At 41.5% G+C, this 7,768-nt stretch overlaps 1 pseudogene; it reads right to left on the reverse strand.

Moving 5' to 3' along the window:
* Positions 1 to 3,866: 3,866 nt before the first annotated feature.
* Positions 3,867 to 6,745, reverse strand: LOC147451389 (uncharacterized; annotated as a pseudogene).
* Positions 6,746 to 7,768: the final 1,023 nt, after the last annotated feature.

Below are 7,768 nucleotides of genomic sequence, written 5' to 3' on the forward strand. Positions count from 1 at the left end.
AGAGAGCCTTTGTTATTACTCAAGCTAAGTTCCAAATGAAATTGCAAGGCCTTGTATCCAAAATCCATCAGGAAGAAGCTTTAAGAGACCAGTCTAATGGCTCTACTCTAGTGGCTCTAGCCACTCATATCAATTTTAGAAAACGTGGCCCTAACCACCATTACAACAATTCAAGGCAATTGCATAAAGGTGGTTCTAACCGCCCTAGAAATGTGCCTCATGGTCAAGTTCAATGCCACAACTCCAAGAAGTTCGGACACATTGCCAAGGACTGCAGGTCCAAAACCAAGCATTATGGAGGATTCAACGGACATAGAACAAATGGAGGCTATCATCACAAAGCTCATGCTCATTTCACTAATATTTCAAGCTATGATGGTGATACACACCATACTTCTATACAAATTTTTGTTGCAAGCTTCAGCTCCTCTAAGCCACATCACAACTCTTCTATTTGATATCTAGACACTGGAGCTACACATCACAATGATATATCATTTTGATTGGCTTGCACACTGCACTCCTCTTCAACACCCACTTGAAGTCCTCATGGGGGATAGTAACATTCAACATGCTCAAGGATATGGCACTATTGCCATTACCCTACCAAATGGCACTATAGCTCACTTAGACAAGGTATACTATGTACCTGGTCTAAAGCAGAATCTCATCTCAGTAGCAGAGCTCACCTCTAAGGGAATTACAATTTCTTTCACGCATAATAAGTGCCTCCTGCGTACAATTGATACAAATCACAAGCCTTTCTCTATATCTTGCCCCAAAGAAGGGCGCTTGTATCCTCTCAGCTCCAGCAAAGTCCAAGCAAAAGCACTTTCAATTCATCAATTCTCCTAAGCAAGAGGAGACACTTACTTGGCACTACAGGCTAGGTCATGTCTCGCAACAAGTGCTCAAAGATATGCAGCAGAAGGATCTAGTGGTAGGTTTACCGACCACAATTACACCAATTACATTTGTCAAGAATGCGTATTGGGCAAAGCTAAGAATTTCAAGTTTCCAAGGTCAAAGTCCCATACAGCTCAACCTCTTGAGCTTATCCACTCGGGTTTGTGTGGCCCAATGCAGACACAATCACTCACTGGCAACAAATACTTCGTAATCTTCATGGACGACTATACAAGGTACACTCATGGCTATTTCTTGGCAGATAAAGCTGCAACATTTATCAAATTTCAGGCTTTCAAAGCTGCGGTGGAGACATAACTGGATTGCAAAATCAAGGCACTAAGGGCAGACAATGATGGGAAATACAAAAGCAATGAGTTTCAACAATATTGTGCATCAAATGGTATTCGACGGGAATTTACAATTCTGGATCACCCTCAGCAAAATGGAGTCGCCGACACTTTAGTCGAAGCTCCTCGCTCAATGCTAGCCCTTGCTCGACTTCCTACTACATTTGGGAAGAAGCCATAGCTACTGCCACCTACATTCAAAATGGAGTCCTCTCATCTGCCATTCCAAACGAAACTTCTTACCAGCTATGGTTCAACCACCTGCCCAACATAACCCATCTCAAAAATTTTGGTTCTCCAGCATATCCTCTGCTCACCAGTCCTCAACCCAAATTTTCTCCTAAGAGCATCCACACTATCTTCTGTGAATACGGAAACATTCATGGCGTTAAGACATATCGCCTTTATGATTCAAAAACCCATAAATTTTTGTTCACAAGGTTAGTGATATTCTGCGAATTTCTTCTCTTTAATCATCCCGATGAAGCTCCACCCTCATCAACCACTGAACCTCTTCTGCCTACCCAAGAGACACTATCCGATAAATATCCTACAGCCACTACATTTAATAACCTAGTGCTCCATGGTATGAATATCCCTTAAGCACTTTAATTCCAACCAATAACCCCACAAGCTTAAAATTGAAAGCTGCCAAATACTCGCAGCTTGCGCATAATGAAAATCGTCACCCACACACAAAGTCGGTAGCGCTCCTCAAGGCACAATATCCACCAGCACCACTTCATGGCATGCACACACAAACTTCTCCACTCTCACACACACTAGAAGAATACCACACACACACACATGCTCAGCCCTCTGTATCATGCCATTCATCACCTCATGAGCGCCACTTCTCAAGATCCATTGAACCATCTCCTACTCCAAGCATAAGCAGCCCCCTACCTCATTCAAAAATGACCCAAAACAGCCCTCACAGGGTGGCACTCGACAAGAGCTTGCAGACCAGGCTTAAGTTGGCATGGAGAGGCTACTACTACGACTGCAGAGTGAAATTTTGGCGCCTCAAGGGAAGTGCAAGACAGGGGAGCGCCAGGGTTGGCATGGCCTGCAGGAGCAGGCTAGTCTTGGGTGAATTTCACGGAGAGAGAAGGGCCTTCGAGTTCAGTGGCGCAGGTAGCGACTCCCTTGGATCCAATGCCAAGAAGCTGAGCGGGACCATGCAAGGTTGCATCGGGGTTGGCTGCAACTGCAGCAGGTCATGCTTGGGCTCATTTGAGCACGGTTTCAAGGTTGACACCAAGAAATTAGTGGCGGGCTCGCTGCAGAGTCGCCAATAGAACCATGGCAAGGTTCTTCACCCAGAGCCAAAGAGGCGCAGGGCCTGCATGGTGGGGCTACTCATAGAGGTGGCAGGGTCTGAGCGTAGGAGCCAGCGTGAGGCAAAGGAGCCAGAAGGGAGGATCTTCCGGCTGCGATGATACCATGTAGAGAAGAGAAGAAGGAGAGATCTGTGTGAGTGAGAGAGAGAGAGAGAGAGAGAGAGAGAGGGAAGGCTGTTAAGCCTAAGGCTCACAAGAAGGTAATAGGAAAAAAGAGTTTGTTCATTCCATTAGAAAGGGTTGGTTTTATACAGTTACAAGGTTCATGTGATTAATTGGGGTGTGTGCCATTTGGCATCTGACCACGTGTGTGGTGACTATGTGATGACATGGATGGATGATGTGGATTAATTATTCCTACACATGGATCAACAACATCTAAAATGTCCAATTCAACTTGTCATGTAATGAATTCACATTTATTTGTTTCCGTGAACATTAACAATCTACCATACATGAGAAAAAGGAGAGAGTCCCATGGATCAACAAAATCTAAAATATCAAATTGAACTTGTCATGTAATGAACTCTCATTTACTTGTTGCCAATCTCTAGTGATAAGAATTGCCAATTTCTAGTGATAAGAATTGGCAGCTTCACAAGAGAAAACACTAGAAAAAATTCTTATTATTGAATCCTCTAGGAAGGGTGGAAGCAATAGAGGAAGGAGACATAAATGCTTCATTTAAAGATCCTCATAGGACGAGGAAGCTAAGGATGCCACCACCAACCACCAAACTCCTTGAAACACCCAACTTGTTGGAATGTAGGTAATCATCCCTAACTAGTTGTGAATGCCCACCATTACCAAAGCTTAGAAGTAGTAACTCTAAAAGTTACGCTCCGTGAAGAACTATGTAGCATGATTCTCATCATCAATATACTATATCAATACTCACCGAGTTGATCCAATTAGGGCATGAAGGCAACTTAAGCTTGTAAGCCATCAAATGCACTCAAATGTTTACAACCAATGACTACTCTAAACAATTAGATATCAGTACCCAATCTATAGTAGATAATACCAAGTATTGAGGAATAAAATGTGCTAAAGTTTTAACTCAACCCTAGAAATGAAATTCCACAACAATCCTAGACATTTTGATGAGGTCAAACACTTTTTATCTTTACATGTAGAGAGAAAAACACAAATTTTGGGTGAGGTGCTATTTTTGGGAAAAATATTGAAAGGGATACATATACTAATTTTATTTAAGCCAATTTTCTCTCTCTCTCTCTCTCTCTCTTTTCTTTTTTGGGAACCTTTGTATTTATATTACAATATCATGATACAATATGCTATGGTTTCTCCTCAAGCTATGAGCTTGTTGAGAATATGCAACACCCTTTCTTTGACATCTGCCTCCTTCAAAACCATTGCATCCTCTATCATTCTGTCTCTGATAACCTTCAGTGGAACAGTATGATTGAACAGTCAATGTTTCTCAAAAACCTCCAGATTTCTCATAGATTAGATAAACCTGTGAAACCAAATTCTAAATGATTGCAGAGCAAAGTGCATACCAGTGTCATGCTGTGTGATCCCTTTATCAAATGTTAGTCTATATTTAGTGATCTGAACCCCCCAAGATGTGTACCACATGTATTCAGCCCATTTCCACCATTCTGCTACAACTTTACAATGCCAGAAAACATGCCTCACTGTTTCCAATTTGTTACTTCTTGCACAGGTTCCAGTTGTGAAGCCTTTTTTGTTCAAGTTCGCAGTAGTAGCCAGAGTGCCAATACAGACTCTCCACATAAAGAATTTGAACTTCAATTGATTAGGGACAATCCATATATTGCTGAATACATTATTCCACCATATTACATTCCTATTCAGACCCCATTGTTTATTGCATCTCAGATACATGTTATTTTCAGGTAAGAGCACAGAGTAAAATACATTTGTAGGGGATTTCCACCAGTTAGTTGAATGTCCGGGCAAAGTCCAATCTTTGAATCTGTCATCTTCATTCACTGAGTTGAACACTGGCAAACTGTGTACATGAGCTCCAAGTTGATGCCAGTCTCTCCTGCATCTGTATCCCAGTCCATAGTGTCTCCTTGCCACTGCAAAAATTTTCAATTGCAGATTAGGGTCCAACAATTCCCTTCCTAGACATTGACAAAGCAGATTTTCCAAGCAGTTTAGCAGGGGGAATTTTAAAGACAAAGCTCCAGAATACATTTTTAGATCCTAGGGATTTGCCATTATATCTCATTCTCCCTTTCCAAATAAGAGCAGAGCAAACGTTTTTCCAGGATTTGACAAGCATTGAAGAGACTTCAAAACCTATTTTCAATGGGGTAGCAGTAAACAATTTGTCCCAAGCACTCATCTGCCAGGTTCCATGGAAATAAACAACGGCCAGATCAATGAGTTTCCACAGACATAAAGCCCAATCAGTAGATGCCAACATATGTTTAATAAGACAGGCTCTTCTAGCATCAGCATGAATCTTCAGATTCAAAATATGCAGGCCACCTAGCTGGTAGGGTGCATTGATTTGTTGCCAATACACTAGTGCAACAGAAGCTGAGGAAATTTCCGAGAGGAATTTATCCATCAAAGAAATGCATTTCTGAAGCATTGTGTCAGTCCAAGCCAGTAGAGGAAGATAGTATAACATGTATGGATTGAAGATAGACTGCAGAATTCTATGTCTAACATGGATTGGCCATTCATCACAATGCCAGCCAGCTATTTTGGTTTGGACTCTGTCCACAACCCACTGCAACAGTTGATTATGTGGGACCTCCACTCCCATTGGGTAGCCCAAATGCCTGAACATGTGGCCTTTATGCACCCTTTTCCCAGGCCACACAAGGGCAGCAAAGTCCCTGGCTGATACATCTATGAGTGAGGATTTGTGCAGGTTCAAATGTAGGCGAGTTGCTCCAGCATACAAATCCAGAATTTTCATACATCTCATAATATTTACATTGTGGGCCTTTTAGAAACAAGAAGGTGTCATCAGCAAACCCTTTTCCTGGCACTTGTTTAGAGCCAAGCTGGAGAGTTTGCAGCTGTCCTCTATGAGATAAACAGTCCAGATATACATACAGAGGGTGAGTGGCCACTGCAAAAAAGAGAGGGCTGATAGGGCATCCTTGCCTTACAGATCTTGCAATACAGATTTTGTCTCACAATCTACCATTGATAATGGCTCTTAAATATGCATTTTGACCAATGAGGTAGATAAATCCACTTATTTTATGGCCAAATCCCATTTTGCTCAGAATAGCAGATACAAAATGCCTTTGCACTGTGTCAAAAGCTTTCACAAAGTCAATTTGGAACATAACCATGTCATCCTGGGTTGTCAGAGCATGTTCAATACCTATCTGCACAGTAAGAATGTTGTCATAAATGGATCTACCTACTATAAAACGAGTTTGGATAGGGTGAATATGCTTCCTAAGATCTGGTGAAATCCTGATTGCTATTGTTTTTGCCAGAATCTTGTAAAGTATCCCCATCATGGTGATAGGACTCCAATCTGCCAAGGTTTTAGGAAAAGTATTCTATGGTATCAGCTTAATAATACCCTACTTGAGTGCAGGATCCATGCATTGAGAAGTCCACACTGCATTGAGCAAAGGACCAACAATTCCTTTTAATTCTGTCCAAAAGGAGACCATGAACTCCTTTGTCAAACCACATATGCTTGGACATTTTTCATTGGGTATCTTTTGCAATGCATACAATATTTCCTAGTTGCTCCAATCTGTCAGCTGTGGCTTTCTCAATGCATGGAGTCACTGTATCAAGCAGGGTATGTATAGCTTGCTTTCTATTTTTTGAATTTTCAGGTTGCACATTGAGCAGGGCATTGTAGTAATTTGTAACCTTCTCTAGTATTTCACAACCCTTGGTCAAAGGAGGCCCATCATCCTCATGCAATACCACCAGATTCTGCCTACTCTTTTTGTGCCTCAGTTTCTTATAAAAACTCTTTGATGCATCTCTCCCTTCTTCCATAACCCACTGTCTACACAGAAATCTCTGCTTAGTAGTTTGGGCCAGTTCCCACTCTAGGATGATATCTCTAGCCTCAGACAGTTCCTGAAGCTCTCTTTGACACAACATTATTTTCTGAGCAGCTTTATTCACCAGCAGTTCAGCCTTACACTTGGCTCTCATTAACCTCAGATTTCCCTGTTTTGCAACAGAGTTTCCCACAGATCTGATACATTGTTGCATCCCACATACAATACATAACCATGAAGCTAGAGGATTGTGATACTAATCAGAAGCATAGTTAATGAGATCCCTGACCTGCTCTACTGAAAAACTGCATGGGTGAGCAAGGAGTTGTTGACCATTAGAGGTTTAGTATGACCATACAGATGCATGTTTTCCAAAGCATAATCAATAAGATTCAAAACAAGTGGAAAGTGATCAGAGAAGGCAATTGAAACATCAACCATAATTTTTTCAGAGTTAGGCAACCAATGAGAACCAATGAAATATAACCTGTCCAATCTAGACCAAGAAGTCAAATGAGATAAAGAGTGAAAGGTCAAGCTAGAGGATGGCCTGGCAGCAGCCTCCCAAGAAATCATTAGCTTAGCATTTTTTTAAATCCATCCCAACTAACATTCATTATTGTGGAGAGGGAGGTGGTATGATATGCATGTTCAACCATGTTAAAGTCCCCACCTAGCAGACCCTGAGTCCAATTCAGGTCAGATAACCAGTGCCATAGTTCAAGTCTTGCATTAGTATCATTAGAAGCATAAATGTTACAAATTTGCAGATTTAATTTCCCCAAGAGGAGTGAATATTGAAAACAGAACATCTTCCAGATGGATGGTCAAGCACCCATTGAGGGTTGAAAGAAGACTTGATAAAAGTCAAGGTTCCAGAATAACAACCTTTTTTCCCTCTATAGAAGGCAGTGTAACCCTTGTAGTGAGTGATTGTACGAGCTTTGCCATGCATCTTGTGTTCTTGCACTAAGCAAATATCTAAGTCAGAGGCTAGTAGACAATTTTGAAAGGTTAGGAGCCTTGAAGGGTGGCTCAGCCCTTTGAAATTGAATGTATCTATCTTCATAAGGAGGGGGGAGTACCTAGGACCTGCTAAGTGTCATCATCACTGGTGGAGTCAGACATGTGAAATTCTAGATTAATATGGCCTGCATTAGATTTTCTTGTTGAATGT

The sequence above is a fragment of the Adiantum capillus-veneris genome, chromosome 9, assembly GCF_014529385.1.
Source record: "Adiantum capillus-veneris isolate H3 chromosome 9, ASM1452938v2, whole genome shotgun sequence".
Lineage (NCBI taxonomy): Eukaryota > Viridiplantae > Streptophyta > Polypodiopsida > Polypodiales > Pteridaceae > Adiantum > Adiantum capillus-veneris.